This window comes from Felis catus, chromosome B3, assembly GCF_018350175.1.
Source record: "Felis catus isolate Fca126 chromosome B3, F.catus_Fca126_mat1.0, whole genome shotgun sequence".
NCBI lineage: Eukaryota > Metazoa > Chordata > Mammalia > Carnivora > Felidae > Felis > Felis catus.
In genome coordinates this window covers 99285741-99303464 of record NC_058373.1, presented here as the reverse complement: position 1 = coordinate 99303464, position 17724 = coordinate 99285741, and the positions used below count along the sequence as shown (strand labels likewise).

At 39.4% G+C, this 17724-nt stretch overlaps 1 protein-coding gene across 3 annotated transcripts in view; it reads right to left on the bottom strand.

The window, feature by feature from the left end:
* Nucleotides 1-17724, bottom strand: part of GNG2 (G protein subunit gamma 2) — a 118741-nt gene that overhangs the window by 88517 nt on the left and 12500 nt on the right. For 2 of the 3 annotated variants that reach the window (XM_023255687.2, XM_019833015.3), the window contains exon 2: nucleotides 12099-12140. The exons of the other annotated variant lie outside the window; for it this stretch is intronic. The gene's annotated coding sequence lies outside the window, so the exon portion shown is untranslated. The remainder of the gene's footprint in view (nucleotides 1-12098; nucleotides 12141-17724) is intronic. 3 annotated transcript variants of the gene reach the window in all.

The following is a 17724-nucleotide window of genomic DNA, read 5'->3' as shown; positions in this document are numbered from 1 at the left end:
CCCTTTCACCACCTCAGTCCCTGCAACCACTGATCTACTTTGTCTCTATGGATTTGCCTATTCTGGACATTTCAATAAATGGAACCGTGTAACATGTGGCCTGTTTTGTTTAAGTTTATTGATTTATTTTGAAGGGGGGACGGGGAGAGAGAGAAAGAGAGAGAGGATCCCAAGCAGGCTCTGCACTGCCAGCATGGAGACTGACACGGGGCTTGAACCCATGAACCATGAGATCATGACCTGAGCCAAAACCAAGAGTTGGACGCTTAACTGAATGAGCCACCCAGGCACCCCTGTTGTGCCTGGTTTCTTTTACTTAGCACAATGTTTACCAGGTTTATCCACAATGTAAGCATGAATCCTTATTTTGTTCTTTTTTATGCAAATAATATTCCATTATATGACTATATCACAATTTCATCCAGGTATCAGCTGATGGACACGTGGGCTGCATCCTCCGGGTTGCTTATTTCTTTTAAAGAGCAAACAAAAGCTGAGGAAGTGGAAAGAACTGAGCTTCAGCTCAGAATCAACCTAAGCCAGGGATTAATAAGCACCATTACTGTTATGTCTGAATTTATCCCCAGTTTTATAAACCATGCTACCCCTGGATGATCTTAATGGAAATGTCAACTGGGTAACATGGAATACGTGAGAATTTTTTCTTATACTCTTAATGAGGAAAGAAGAAGGGAAAGAGAAACAAAACATAACTGAATAGTTATGGGTGAGCAAACAGTCCTCCAATGGGTGAGCAAACAGTGGCACACCAATCCAATAGAGCGCTACTCTGTAATAATAGGAACAAATAGTGATCTTTACAACACGGATGTGTCTTGTAAAATCATGCTGAGCAAAAGAAGCCAGGAAAAAAATACATAATATGATTGCATTTATGGAAAATTCTAGAAAACGCAAATTCTTCTAGAATGACAGAAGGCAGATCAGTGACTGCCTCAAGATGGGGATGGGAAGGAAAGACAGTTACTGGGTATGAGGAAACTTTGGGATGGAAATGTTCATGATCTTGATTGTGGTGATGGCTTCACAGGTGTATTCAGTCAAAACACATCAGCTTTATTATTTTAATTTTTTAATATGTTAATGTTTATTTACTTATTTTTGAGAGAGAGAGAGACAGGGCACGAGCGGGGGAGGGGCAGAGAGAGAGGGAGACATAGAATCCTTAGCAGGCTCCAGGCTCCGAGCTGTCAGCACAGGGCTTGAGGCGGGGCTCAAACTCACGGACTGTGAGATCATGACCTGAGGAGAAGATGGATGCTCAACCAACTGAGCCACCCAGGTGCCCCTGTTTTAATTTTTTTTAAGTTTATTTTTTTATTATGAGAGAGACAGAGACATTGTGAGCAGGGGAGGGGCAGAGAGAGAGAGAGAGAGAGAGAGAGAGGGAGAGGGCCATGCAGGCCCCGCGGGCAGTAAGCCCAAAGCCCGATGAGGGGCTTGAACTCACGGATGGTGAGATCATGACCTGAGCTGAATTCAAAAGTTGGACGCTTAACTGAGTGAGCCACCCAGGTGCCCCAAAACTCATCAACTTTAAATATGCATTATTTACTGTATGTCAATTATATCATATGTCCATTGTACCTCAATAAAGCAGTTAAGAAACTATTTTTTAGTAGGTGAGTATACCCTCCAGAAGTATTTGAATGTGTGAAAAACACTGCCTTTGTTTTGCATATATGGCTTTAATCAATCTTGTAGTAAGTCAAATTATTCTCATTTTATACACAAAGAAACTTGAGATTGAGAGAGTTCAATAATTTGCCAAGGGGGCCACTGTCGGTATTAAACTGAGATCTCTTATTCTCAACCCCCAAACCCATGTTCTTTTCTCTATACCACAAGCCACTCACTGTTCCTACTACAGACCCAACTCTTTTTCTGGAATCTCTGGGTCCCAGAATTTCCCAAGTCAGGGAGTTTTCTGGCCCACAGAAGAGATTTATGCTTTACAGTAGTATTCCAAATGTGTTTTCTTTTGTGTAGCACGGTATGCTACCACAAATACCTCTCCAATTATGGGGATTTGTCCAAGTCAGTTGATTTATTCATTTTCAGTGGATCAGAGTAGTTAATCTGGATTAGATCAAGGCAAGTAATCCTGGTCTCTGGGTCAAAGAAGTGAAAATAATTCATCTGAGATTAAAAACAAGCTGGACAAAACAAAAAAACTAGCTATTCAACCCACTAGCTGAGCATTGTACATCACGGGGAATGACAGGTCACTCTTTTGAATATGGGGGTCCAAGAATGTGGACTATTCAAAGTTGCTCTGAGGCATCTGTCCACTTTCGGCCACCCTTAGCACGAAACTTAGGTGGAGGTTGCTGTCCCCTCTCTATATGGCTCATGGACAGGGTAGGCTTTCTCACCTCTGAACAGCCTCCAGATCATCTTTCACTGCATAAACAGCTGGATATCGTCCAAATGCCACCAATGTACCTGGGCCCATTTGAAGATGGGCTATGACCACGATTATGTAAAATTAATGAAAAAATACAACTTGGTTAAAATGACTGTTTTTATAAGATAGCTAAATCGAGGGGAGGAAAGGGTGCCATTTCTTTCATGCACGAATGTCATAATGAAGGTTCTCTGGGCTAGCTATCTTCCATTTGCCCCTCCAGACCCATTCTCCAATCCTATTCCACTAAGCTCCATCCCCCAGGAAACTAAACCGTACAAACTCAGCAGCAGCAGCCTTTCTTATTCTTTGTCTTCCAGTTGGGTTTGGTCAACGGGGAGCACAAGCAGATTCAGAGGGAGAAGGAATCATTTCCGTGTATAGTTTCCTGGGATCTCTGCCTCCCAGGTTATTATAATCTGGCTCCACCTCTTCCCTGGAGGCTACAGTTTCGCTCGGGAGGCCTCTCCTCCCAACCCTCATCCCTTCAGGCTTCTAGACAGTAAAGGAGCCTTGGAGAAGTGCACTTTCCCTACACTCTGCCCACATCCTTGTAAATATTCTCTTTATTAAGCTCTCCTGAAATTAACCGATTTGAGGATGCCAATTTTTCCCAGTACGGCCGAAATGTCCTGAGGGCTAAGAGTACGCCTTCTTCAGAAAATGAACTTTATTCCAAGCCCTCGATTTGTATGAAAACACAGACATTCATTGGGGTGATATCAAGGCCAGGCAAAAATAAAGAAAGGCTAGACGAGGTGCATAACAGAGAGCTCAAACAGCTCTGATTCAAACTTACTGCACCACGAGCCTGTAAGGCAAAGACCTATTCACAAAATTTACAAGCATACAGTAAAGGGCGGTGGACGCATTTCTCAGATTTTAAAATGTGGGAGATGTAAAGCATTTTCAGGTTGCTATATCCTTCTTCGTGCTTATAAATCATTTTCCCGTGGTGCCTTCAACATTTCTGCGTGTGCTACGTTACTCAGATTGAGGCTTTAAACCACTTTTGGGGAATTCTAACTATCAATATGAAGAAAGAGATGTTTGCTACAATAAAAACTGCCTAAATGGCAAATCTGAGAAAGAGAGCAGATTTCAGAGGTACCATCTGTTTTCCTTCATTGAGAGGTATTATCATATATAGTGAAAAATGCTATAAAAGTGAAGTGATGCTTCCTGTGTCATACATAAATTATAATCTCAAGCAGATTTTGATTACTGAGAGCTTATATCAAAGATATAAGACCATTAAAGAAAAAGATGGATCTTGATCCCATCTAAGTCCGAAACAACTGTCTCTAGAATGAACCCAACTATATTATTCCCAAATGAAGAGCATTCTATAACTAGAATAACTACTTTAAGGCTGGCTTAGGTTGAAGATTTTTCTCTAATGAAGACAAAATGTTATGTAGCACAAATCTGTAAAGCTTCTTTTAAGTGAAAAAGCTAAAATATTGAAATATCAATAGGGTGCTTTGTTTACTTTGGTTTGGGTGTGCGTGAGCACATGTGACTGTTTGCATGCTTGCTGTAGATTACAGCCACAGACAGAAAAGAGAAACTCATTGAATTAACTTGAGTCAGCAAGGTAAGATCTATCCTAGTATTCATTAGGAGTGTCTCTAAGAACTTAAGAGTATTTGAAAGAAGATATCAAAAAAATCTGGGGGACTCTGGCAGCTTCCATTGAATTCTGCATCACACCAGATGGCTCTTACAAAGTTCTCACTTCTTATTTTCCAAATGAGTGGTAAATTCATGCTTTTGATTTTTCCCAAGTCAATACAACATATCAATGAATAATACCACTTTGCATTTGTACAGCATTTTACAATTTACAGAGTGTTTTCCAATTCATTATCTCAACTAATCTTTAGAGCAGTTCAGATATGGTCAGGGCAAATATTAGTAACCTCCATTTTACAGATGCGAAAACACCTAGAGATACCATCCACAACTGTCTGTAGCAACTTGAATTAGCCTAGGTAAAAAATGGAAATGAATATGTGTTGACTCCCATCAACTGAATTCATAGACTCCAATTGTTAGTGAGCTCTCTCCTTTCCCTTTATCTATCTGCCTCTTTCTTTTGCTTCCCTTCTGGGCATCAGACTTCATTCTCTCAGCAGACTGAAACATGGCCTTATATGACTCTTACTGCCTTGAGATGAGAAAGGATGGGACCTCATCCTCAACTTGGGCTGGAATATCCCACAGGAAGAACCTATTGGCCCCTGCTTGGCCACATGTCCACCCTTTGAACTGACTCCTGTGGTCTGGGGATAAAATACTGTGGCTTCCCCAGCTTGGGCCAAGTCCCCACCCTTGGAGGCCAGTATTACCCAAACAAACAAACAAAACAGGAATAGACAGAGCCAGCGAGGAAATTGTGAGCAGAGAGCCAGCCACCCTAATTTGTATGTACTACATTAAATAAATTGCCCTGGGCAGAATCGGAATGACTTCATAACCATCTTCCAGCGCAAACCCAGCACCCTTCCCCTTGACCGCACAGCCCATCACTGCAGGAGTCACACAGGTATTATGTGCCTCTTTGTTCCTCACGGTTACCCGTGTAGTCTGGCTCCAGAGTAAAATCTGGACTAGACTCAGGTTCTAGTCCTCATCCTGTCAGTCATTGGCTATGTTTGTAGGCAACGCATTTAACCTCTGAGAATCACAGCTTCCTCCTTGGTAACATAAACAATTCCTACGTCACGGGGTCATCAAAAGGATCAAGGGAGATAATGTACTTCAGATGACTTTGAAAATTATAAAGAGCTACCTTAAGGTTTATTACTAAAGCTCTGTATGTAAATTTCAGGGAGGCCAAAATGACACAGTAAGATTCTTCAGTGCAGGCCCCCCTACCACCATGCCCTATTGGCATCACTTTGGTGCCGACATTTTTACTTTTTCGGTGTTGGAAGGCACATTTCAAAAAGAAGTATCAAGTAGTGTCTCCAGATTAAAAGATTTGGTCCAGAAGAGAAGCAGACTAGCAGATGGTTTAATGGCATTTACCATACTCACCTTTTCACTATCGATTAACCGAAAGATGAAAACTTCTGACAGACACACAAGAAACTATTAACAGCGGATACCTCCAGGGAGTGGGGCTAGAAATTAGCATTTGGAAAGAAACTTCTATTTTTCATTTAACGCCTGTCTCTACTGCTTGAATTTTAAAAATCTTAACACATGTATTCCTTTCATAATAAAGAAAACTAAATTAAAAGCATGGTTATCACATCACAGAAAAGGAATACAGTATATACTTAGTATAGTGTCTGACACATAAAAAGCTTCCAGCAAGTGCTTATTTATTGATCAAAGTAGTTACCGCCTATCCAGCAAAGTAAAATCAACTTCACTAGAATAAAAGCCAGCTTTCATCTCTGTGACTATGCATGTTTTCCATTAATCATATTGTGAGGAATGTTCATTGCCACCTGCTGAGCATATGATTTTAAACTCTTACACCTCACACACCAAAAAATGAAAGCTCCTTTCTTAATCCCCGATCATAAACCATAGTGCATGCAGCTACCTCTCAACTCTGTTCCCGCTGTTCTTGTAGGCACACTTCCTTATTCACAGCAGACGATGCTGGGCTTCTAGGAACCACTCCATTTTACAGTTGGGGGTTTGCATGATATTTTCTAAGACATTAAAGGTTACATGGCCACATATGCCAAAGCCAAAATACTGATTTAAATGGTATTTTTTAAAAATGATGCAATGGTTATGAAGTTTGGGTGCTGTGCACTGGCTACATGCTGTTACTTGTTGCCTAGTTACATCTCTGAGGAAAGGTCAAAATGGTTGCCTCTAAATCTAGAAGGAATTAAAAAACCTTAAAGCTTTATAATTAAACCAAGGATTGTGTGAACCCTTATGTAAGCATCCCTTAGAACAAGTCCCCATCAGACTTTGATCACATGACAGACCTTGGGAATGTCTAAGGAGATGTTTTAATGAGAGACATTTCTGTATCTGAAATTTGGTACCTGCTCACATTTCATTAAAGTTATCACATCTGGACTCTTTCCATTTTATCATATCCACCTGCAGTCTGCGACCACAGGATATTAAAAAACTGTCCAACCTACTTAACACAAGTTCTATCCCGTGAAAGATAGCAGAAAGTCCAGTGTTTTAAACTGTTCCACTAAAAATCCAAATTGTTATTGTGGTCAACTTTGCAAAGTATAGGCCAGTCTATAATCTAGTAACAAAAACTATACATCTTAATAAACAACTTGTGTCTTAACTCTCAAAATTGTTCCTCCTTCACCTTTTTAAGAGTTTCCTCATTAGGTCTGCCTTGCAGACACTTCTAAGTCTAAGTATCTTCTCTGAGTTAGTGGGGCAGGATACAATCACAATTTTGGTCTAGAAATTTAACATGAGTGTATTAAAATGGCTAAGATGGCTTCCAGAATCTACAGAGAGGGAAAAGCCATCTTTTTTCACTTGAAAAAAGTATTTTTTAGGTAAAATTCACATAACACAAAGTTAGCCATTAACCATTTTAAAGTGTACAATCCCACAGCTTTTAGTACATCCACAATGTTGTGCGGCCATCACCTCTCTCTAGTTCTAAGACATTTCTATTACCCCCAAAGGAACCCTGCACCCAGAGTAGTCATTTGGATCTCTTATTTACATTTACTCTCTAATTTCTCTCTGGCAAAGAATAAAAGAAATTTGGGTTTAAATGACAGCAAAGTGATTTGATATGCTTTCATTTCTTCTGTAACTTTTTTGATTCACAAAAAAACCAGCATGCACAGGTCTGAAGCTGAAATGATGCTAGTCTTCACAAAATGAAACCGGGATTGGTTGTCCTAGAAGGAACCCCAAAAAGGGGGCTGAGGTAGATCTCAAAATAATTTACAGTTCTATCCAAGACAAATCCTTGTCAGAAACCCAGATCGTACCTCCATGACTGAAAGTGCTCAATCTATTGGGATTAAAAAAAAGATATTGAAAGAGAATTCCTTATACTATCAACAAGGAAAGTTCAGAAGATAGGGAACAATTAAGCACATTTAATAAAAAGGGGAGGGGGGAAAGTGCCAGCTCCTGAAAGTCAAGTACCTGTTCTGGGGAAGCTAAGTTATTATTCTTTCAAGAACACTTATAGCCTTCTTTGTCCCAGTGGTTTAGAGAAACATAAAATAAGAGACCCCAGGACCTTCAGTATTCCCGTTTTCTCACTCTGTCTCGTTATGGTTAACACAGTGCAGTGTCTTATGGAAGCAGGGAGGAAGGACTGAGCAAGAGTCTTTACCCAGATGCAGCTACTTGGATCAGGGCAAGTAGCTCACACTCTACAGCTGGCAAGTCAGGAAGCATCAAGAGCTGGGTGAGACTCCAGCACATTGTCCACTCCAATCCCTTCCCCTCAGGCACTCAAGAGAGTCTTCCTAATACTTCTCTATTTCTGAACAGTCTATGCTATCTGTCAGGTGGGAAAGTCCAACTTTGTCATACAATAGACAGGATTCAAACTAAGAGAGCCCTGGGTTGTTTAGGGAAACTTGGGTTCTATCATTTCCATACATGCTGACGTGCTGAAAAAGAAGCAGTGAGGCACTGTGGTCACTTCAGTAACAAAGTTTTTAAAGATGGGCTCATCAGAGGCATCTTGTAAGAGGGTGCTGGTAACACTGGGGAACTGAAAGGGAATGCCATGAAATGTATCACCTCTTAAATGTCACAGGTTCTTCTTAGTTCTGAATCTGAGAGTTGTTGTTGTTGCTGTTTTTAAGTTGGTTTGAGCAAACATGCTAATGTGGATACAGATTTTCCAAGAGTTAGACTTGCTCCTCTCTTCACCCCAAACCCTGGGGGTTGTTGTCATTATTTAATGTAATCAAAATTTCTATTCGGGGGCACCTTTATTTGGGGGCATCAGTCAGTGGAGCGTGCAACTCTTGATCTCAGGGTTATGAGTCTGAGCCCCACGTTGGGTAGAGAAATTACTTAAAAATAAAATCTTTAGAAAATTTTTCTATTTTAGTAATTCATTGACATGACAGCTACTTTCCACTAGAGCCATTTGTTAGACAGATGGTGGGGGGACCAACTGTCCCGATTTTCCCAAGACTGGTCCAGTTTTAGCATCAAAAATGTCCCAGGAAACCCCCAGTCTTAGACAAATCAGGGTGGTTTGTTACCCGATTGCTAGCCCTAAGTTTGGTCTTCAGATCTGCAATGCTGAAGTGTCTAGAAGTAAATAGAGAGGGGGCCTGCTACAAAAAGTAGCTGAAAAAATTTAAAATCTCCAACAAAAATTTCCAGCTACATTGTCCTCCAGAGAGAATTTTCAAAAAATAAGCCAGTGGTTCATTTCACTCAGTAGGCAAAAAATGGTTTCTTACTTTGTGGGGATGACCTACCTGACGGATGATGGAAATTAAACCATACTTAGAAATTAGCTATAAGAAATACCTCTACAGTGAGGTTTTAAAATATTGTTATTTTGCCTCCAATTTCCACATTTTAGAGCCTAATAAATATAGCGTAATATGACACACAGACATAACAGCATAAAATAAAAATCTCACATGTCTTTGGTACTATTCAAAGACCTTGGAACTTACACACCGTGGGCAAACTCCCCAAAGCTGGAGGAACTCCAAAAATAGCACACGCTCCAGGGGCCACACCCATAGTACCAAAAGGTCTGGCCAAGAAAGGAGCTGTGGGACGTCAACCTGTCCACTGGAGCCAATGACAAATACTCCAAGAAAACCCAAAGCCTTTAGGGCTTGTATCTATAACACAGGATTTCCAGAATCAAGACAAGAACTTGCTTCAGCAATTCAGGAACCCTAACTCCTGCTCAACCCTACACAGTGGAATGTTAGGTAATCCTACCTCTGCTACCTGACGCCTTTCCACTTTTCTGAACAACTAATCTCTTTTACTTTGCAGTAGGCAGAATAATAGCCTCCAAAGAGGTCCACGTCCTAACCTCTGGAACCTGTGAATATGTAACCTTACAAGGGAAAAAGGGACTTTAAATTAAGGACCTTCAGAGGGAGAGAGTATCCTGGATTAGCCAGTGGGCCAAATCTTATCACAGGGGTCCTTAAATCAAAGAAGCTTTTCTATCTGAGTTCAGAGTTAAGAGATACAGAAGGCATACAGAGATGCAATGTTATAGGCTTTGAAGATAGAGAATTCTCTAGAATTCTCTCCTAGAGCCTCCAGAAAGGAAGGTGCCTCTGTCAGTACTTTGCTTTTAGCCCAGTGAGATCCCTACAGAACTTAACCTGCAAAACTGTAATAAATTTGTATTGTTTTAAGCCACTGAGTTTGTGATAATTTGTTACAACAGCAAACAGGAAACGAAATAAATCCTTCACCATTGCTGCGCTTTCAATTTGCATGCTGCCTTGGTAGTATTTTGCTTTAAACCCCAATATTTGACCATTTCTTACCCAATGTTTAATTTGCTTCTCTGTATAGACTAAAAAAAAAAAAAAAAACAGATTTGGTCCTAGAGCACATATGCTCAAAATCCCTCCAACAGTGCAAAACACTATTTTGCTTTACATATCTACTTGGTTTAGTTTCTTTCTTTAGTTTGTTAGCACAGGGACCACTTACATAAGGAACCACTGAGCATACGTGAAATCAATCATTTTGCATGAGGCAAAAATGCTTACGAGAATGATAAGTGACAAATAATCGCTCTACCATTGTGTGCAAAGACACAGTAGTTCCCAGTGTCTTCCTAGGGTGCTCTGGATATCACAGTGACTGGAAGATGCCACCGGCCTTTTGTGAGCCAAGGACAGGAACACCAAAAAGGACAATGAAGAATTGTCCCATTCTTCATGCCAGCAACTCCCATTGAGAAACTCTGCCTGGATTGATTTGAAGCATTTAAGTACATGCATTAACACGAAAGAAATCAACACAAACATCAGATAGAGAACATCAAATACTTATAAGAGAGTCTTCATTATCAACAATACAGTAGTCCCTGCCTTATCCGTGATTTTGCTTTCCACGGTCCCAGTGGTGCTTGGTCAACCACAAATATCCCCCACAAATAAGGGGGGGGGGGCTACTGTATTTGGTACAATGTAGGGATGGCTCAGTACTCTCTTGCAAGATATTAAGTACTTAAATCCAAAAGAACCTCACTATGAGGTAGCAAAAGCTATATATGGTCTTAAAAGCATACCTACACAGGCCTTTCTTCTTTTTTTTTTTAAATTTTTTTTTCAACGTTTATTTATTTTTGGGACAGAGAGAGACAGAGCATGAACGGGGGAGGGGCAGAGAGAGAGGGAGACACAGAATCGGAAACAGGCTCCAGGCTCCGAGCCATCAGCCCAGAGCCTGACGTGGGGCTCGAACTCACAGACCATGAGATCGTGACCTGGCTGAAGTCGGACGCTTAACCGACTGTGCCACCCAGGCGCCCCCACAGGCCTTTCTTCTAATAAGCTCTTGGTTAGAGATTCTTATCCTAAGTTTCTAATACTAGAAAATACTAAATATTTGCTGAATAAATGGATGAAAGACCAACTCCAGGAAACTGTCAGTATTTTTTATTAGCACTTTTCTGTAACCACTAAATAGTTATGTAAATAAATAATTAAAAATCCAACAACCGAATTCAAGCCACTGACATAAAATCCAATGGGCAACGAAGAGAATGGGAGGTAGGATAAAGGAAACAATATCGGCCATGAATTGAGAGTTATGGAAACTGAGTGGTGGAGATATAGAAGTTCATTATATTATTCTATACTGGAATATGCCTGAAATTTTTCCTAATGAGGTTAAATTTTAAAATAGGGGAAAGGGGCACTTGGGTGGCTCAGTTGGTTAAGTGTCAGACTCTTGGTTTCAGCTAAGGTCATCATCTCTTGGTTTGTGGGTTTGAGCCCTGCATCAGGCTCTGTGCTGACAGTGCAAAGCCTGCTTGGGATTCACCCTCTCTCTCTGCCCCTACTCTGCTCTCTCTCTTTCTCTCTCTCTCTCTCAAAATAAATAAATAAACTTAAAATAGAGGAAAAAATCCAAGTTGCTGACTGTTGGTTGGGGCCAACAAACACATTATCACCTGTCTCAGCAGTATGGTGACCTTTCAAGTCTACAACCAGAATCAAATGGCTTTAGCTACTTTCAAAAGCCAAGTTAGCTTCTTTAAGAAGAAACCCCTACAGCATTAGATTGACCTTTCGTTATTGTTTGTTGCTGCTGGAAAAAGGCCCTTACAACGTCTACAACCAATCTGTTAAGAACAGGGCTTACCCTTCTCTGATCTAATCTACTGTGACGTCTGTCTTGCACAGGGTATGTCTTCAATAGCTGCAACCGATTAATCATGTATAGTGCCATAGGAATACATTTTAAGGCTATGACCTCAAGGCTCTCCAACTCAGGTTTTTAGAAGAGAATAAGAAAATCTGGGTGAGAAATCTGATTTTAACTATCATCAAGGATAACCAGTCTTGCCTTAAATCCTGAAATCATGTTAATTTTACTAAAGCCTCTATGGATATTTCTTTTTGATAAACATCACCCGTCAAATGCAATCATCTACAGGATCAGTTAAGATACTCTTTTTGGCTTAAAGTTCTGGTTAGATTCAAGAAAATCCTAGGAGAAAGTATTTTATAATTCTTACCTCTTGAGTTCCCAAAGCCTGAGGCTCACTGGCAGATCTGGGCTGTTGAGAAAGCAGAGAGGAAAATGTATTTTTTTTACATAAAAAGGAAAAATAACATGATACGTAAGAGCTGAACAGGCAAATGGGTGTTTCTGTAACTAGGGTTTGGTGGTAATGGCTGGATAGCTCTAAGGGCAGAGGGTCTCACAGGTTTACATTTCTGAACCAAGAAACAAATATTTTGTTAACTCTTTTTCTTTTAAGAAGCAGATGTGAAATAAGAGTCTCTTTCTTTGTGAACTTCCCTGGCCTGCAAGAAAACATGAAAATACAAAGTCAGCTTGGGAACTTGAGGCAAGCTGACTTCTTGGTGACAGAGATGACTAAGAACAAGTCTTTCTCTTGACCTCACCCAATCTGCTCCCAACGGACCAAAGCGGCAGAGGCAGGAAAGGTTCTTGCTTTAGGTGTCCTGGACAGAGCTGAAGTTCCATTTGTGTGTATCTAGCCCTTTAAGAGGGTAGATTCAGACAATTTAGCAATTATAAAAGCATCTTTAGTATCTACAGTTTCTGTGGGCTGTTTAGAAGTAGAGACACGCATATCCCTGGCCACCATGGCTTCTGAGGATGTTGAACGAAAATCACATTGGGTCCTAGGACCCATGAACATCAGTGTCTGTAAAGATCTCACAGCGCTTAAGATTGGCACGTGTGCTACAGTCCCAACCCAACCAGTTCCCAGATGGTTAGAAGGGATCATACATTTTATTTTATTTTAATTAATTAATTAATTTATTTATTTATTTTATTATTTATTTATTTATATTAACATATGAAATTTATTGTCAAATTGGTTTCCATACAACACCCAGTGCTCATCCCAAAAGATGCCCTCCTCAATGCCCGTCACCTACCCTCCCCTCCCTCCCACCCCCCATCAACCCTCAGTTTGTTCTCAGTTTTTAAGAGTCTCTTATGCTTTGGCTCTCTCCCACTCTAACCTCTGTTGTTGTTTTTTTTTTTTTTCCTTCCCCTACCCCATGGGTTTCTGTTAAGTTTCTCAGGTGGATCATACATTTTAAAATGAGCCAAAGTTGTTAGGAAAGCATTATCTCATGATTAACGACAGCAAAGAAATAAAAAAAGCCAAGGGCCAAAAACAACCTATTTTCAGAGAATGAACCCTATGGATAACGATGATTAGTGGGGCTTGTAAAATAAGCCTATCCAAGGATGCTCGGAGCTGAGCACTCTCATGCATTACTGGTGCTAGCAGCCTCTTGGGAAAACAGTTTGGCACTATTTATCAAGGCCCTCAAATATGTTCTCAATCACTGTCTTAGTGATATCACTCCTTGACTTTATTAAAAAAAAATACAAAATGCAGACAATTTTTACCAAGGTGTTAGAAACAAATGAAATACCAGTAATTCAGCCTACTGAGTAAAATAAAAACTCTGCATGATGGAACTTTGAAACAATACATACAAAAAATTGGGGAGCCTTGGGTGGCTCAGTCCGTTAAGCATCCACCTCTTGATTTCAGTTCAGGTCATAATCTCATGGTTTGGGAGTTCAAGCCCCACAGTACAGAGCCTACTTGGGATTCTCTCTATCTCTCTCTGCCCTTTCCATGCTCATGCTCTCTCAAAGTAAGTAACTAAAACTTTTTAAAAAACAGATACAAAAATTTTAAATAAGGAAAAATATACATGATATAAAGTAATGTGAAAAAATACAAAACTACATATAGTATGACCTCAGTTAATTTTGTAACATATGTTTCAAATATATTTTTTCTAATCCTTTTTTATATTTTCACATGTATATTCTTCTAGTATATTATTTCACAAATATTATTTTCTGATAAATATTATAATCTCTCTGATATAGGTTATTCTAGAAAATGACTGGAAGAAGATACATCAAAATGTAAACAGCATATCACCTCTTCTATCCTATCATCTATAGGATAATGAAAGTAGCAGAAATTGCTAGATATGTCCAGTATCTGCTCTTCTCTTTTATGCTTATAATGGAATTTTCAGCTAGGAACATAGATGTCAAGGATAACTACTTTTCCCAGCCTCCATTGCTGCGAGGTGTGTGGCTATGAGACAAAGTTCAATGCGAAGACTGCAACAGTGATAAATGTCAACTTGTGGGCCATGCCCTCCCCTTTCCAACTACGTCCCTTCCTGCTGGTGATAAGTGAGATCCTTAGGGCAAGCTACTACTTTAGATCATAAACCAAGAAAAACATGCTTGAGTGATGGACTAACATGATAGAAAAAGCATGGGTCCCTGGATGTTCTTGGGGGGCAGAGCTACCTTTCCAGCCCTGGACTACCCATACCTCTGAATTATTATGTGAAAGAGAAATAACTTCTGTCACCCACGGTGAAGTCAAGTCTCTGTTACGTGCAGTTCAACTAACAACTCAAGTATTTTGGCAATTTAAGTATTTTCCAAATTTTCAATAATCACCATGAATTACTTTGATTATCCGAAAAAAAGTTTGTTAAGCATCGTTTCATAATGTTAAGAAAATTAGGATAGCACAGAATGGAGTTCAAGCAATGTGTGACTTCTCTCCATATAGGAGAGGAAAAAATGAAACCCACAGTTTCAAGAAGTAGTTAATATATCCTTTCAAGGGCATAAACTACACACAAACTCCCTGAGTTGCTATGACCCTTTCATCATGCACCAGGGCACTTTATTTCAAGCCTTTTGAAAAACAGTTTTAACAAGGAAAAGTTGTTTAGCTCTAAATAAAATCTGCTTTAAAATCTGCTTGAGGAATACTCTAAAAAAATAAAACTCTAGTCAACATATTATAATTATCCACTTGAGAAGATATCTAGACTTCTTAAAGTAAACTTAGAAACATTCTTAAAAACAGCTTTATATGCACTCACTCATACCTTTAATTTAATAAGGGTGTTGTTTTCTCCCCATATAGAATCATAATGACTCACCCCCACCGTACGTAATTTCACTGGCCCAATAACTGTGTTGACTGTCCATCAAACAAGTCTTATGTTTTGATTTTACCTTCCTCTGGAGTGGAGCTCACATAACCTCTCTAATCTCTGTGACCCATGGGCCCATATTATAAGATGACTGACCAAGATAAAGGAGTCAAATCTACTCCATATAATAGAGAAAAGATACCTCATCCACTTGGGGATCAGCTCTGAAACAATGGCCTCACTAAAACCAGTCTCTACCCATATTAGAATAATGCATTAAGGATCCTTTAAATCTGCAATAACATTATGCCTGTGGTATGTGATGTCTTTTGGAAGATCATTAAAGCCTTGTGCACTGGCGTGCAAGATATTTCCCCAGGCAGACCTCAAAGACTTATATGTAATTATGTATCAGATAAAGGATCTATTTTTCCCCCCTTCTACCCCCAAGAGAATGTCAAATGGTCCTTTTCTCCCCCGTGAATCACAACCCCCCGACACTAATATGGCTAACTTACATTCAATAACAAAGGAGGTATGCCAGAGTTTCTTAACTCCCGTCTAAGGATAACTATGCCAGTATGTTTTCAAGATCCCCCTAAACTCTCTCTTGCAATAGGCAAATAGAAGCTGATAGTCCAAGCTCTGAATTCTCAGTTTCTCTCCCCCTCTTCCCTTGACAGGAACATAAGCAACCCAACTCGACAGGCCTAATTACCATGGTAACAACATGCACTGTGATTATAGATGTGTTTGTTTTTTAAAATGACTCACAGATTGTTCTCCCAGAAGCCCCAGACACACAGGTTTCTGGGCGGTTTACAAAAGCTATTCAAAGTTTTCTTGCAAATTTCTCGCTCCTATTAGCATAACTGGTGTGATGGAGAGATTCATCAAATCAAATATGCCCTTCTCCTTAAGGAAAAAAAAAAAAAAAAAAAAAAAAAAAAAAAAAAAAAAAACCGCCGCTTGGTTCCTTAAATGCTCCAACATTAATCAATTTAAAACTTGGGTTAATAATGAAATTAATTTGAGTTTGTACACTGGAGATAATTAATCTGTTCCTAATTTAAATAATTAAGGTATTTCATAATGTAGTTTTAGAGACCCAAATGAAATAATCAAGTGAAATAAAATCAGCACTAAAAAAATAGCAAATAAAATAGCCTAAATCTGTGGGTACATGATCGGTCCCATGTAAAGTGTTACAAAAGAATAAATGTTAAGTCTTTTAATACCAAGATGTTTTTAAACCGATGTCCAAAATAAAGAAAGACATTGACTTTTTAAATGCAAACATGAAAGAGTCCAGACATTTGGAAAAACTGGACTGTTCTGTTCATTTATTCAATACATATTATTTAAGACACGCTATGTAATAAGTATCATTGTTTATAACCAGAACATCGCAATAGGGCTTAGGGGAGACCATTTTTTTATTGGAGACAAAGACCATGGGTGTGGCTTAGTCTATGAGAAAGATTCTTTGCCTCACAAGGCACCATTCGGGGTAAGCTCTCAGTGAGAAGGACAATTTTCCAATGATAGTATTGGGCTTAGAATTCAGAGTCCTGACTTTGGCATCATGGTTGACTCTCTCCAAAAAAAAGCACAGTTGGTAATTTTGGTATGTTGGCTTTCCTCAGTATGAATTGGAAACAAACCTTATTTTAAAAGAAAATTTAAATGGAAACTTATAAATCTATTTAATTTAAAACTCTATCTCCTGATGCTTTCATATAATACAACATATAAAACACACACACGCGCGCGCACACACACACAAAATAGTCACTAAAAATCACCGTCTCCAAATAGCTACACATTTTATGCACTGTTACCAATAACATACTCTTCCTCTAGAGTTTGAAGGGATAAATTGGCTAGGTTATACTGTGGTGATGAACATTTCCCAAATCTTAGTGGTGTAAGACAGCAAAGCTTATTTCCCACTCCCACTACATGTCCATTGCGGGTCAGTGGAGAGACCATTCCCGGGTTGTCTTTACTCTAAGACCCAGGCTTAAGAATGCAGCCCCCATTTCTGTGTTCCTACCACCGCCAATTGCCAAGGAATGCACTCACACCCTGATTCTTAGAAGCTTCTTCCTGGAAGTGATAAATAGCACTTATGCTCACATTTCACTGGCTAATACAAGATATGTGGCTACATCTAACTAAATGGACAGAGAAGTGTAAGCCTTTTGTGAGCTGGGAAGGAAAACTGGAAATATGTATGACTAAGTGCATGGATTACTGGACAAATAGTGCAAGCCTGAGATTGGCGCTTAAGTCACAACATCAACATCTGGCTATCCCAGGGAAATAGGCTTCCTCAAGTGATTCCTTACTCCAAGTTCTTTGTGTCTGTGACTGCTGTTGGTCCATAACAGTGATTTCTGCTAGAATTTGGTAAGAATCCCATGGACAGAATAAAAGATACTCTAATTCCAGCTTTGTAGTAACAGTAGTAATTACAGTAATTAATAGTTATACTTCTAAATAGTTACTATGTCATGCATTCTGCTAAATGAACATTTTAATACATTATATAATTTTCTCCTGACAATTTTGTGAAGTAGGTATTGTCATTATTATTTCCCATTTTATAGATGAGGAAACTCGGGCATAGACAGTAACTTGCTCTAGAGATTCCGATTCCAAACT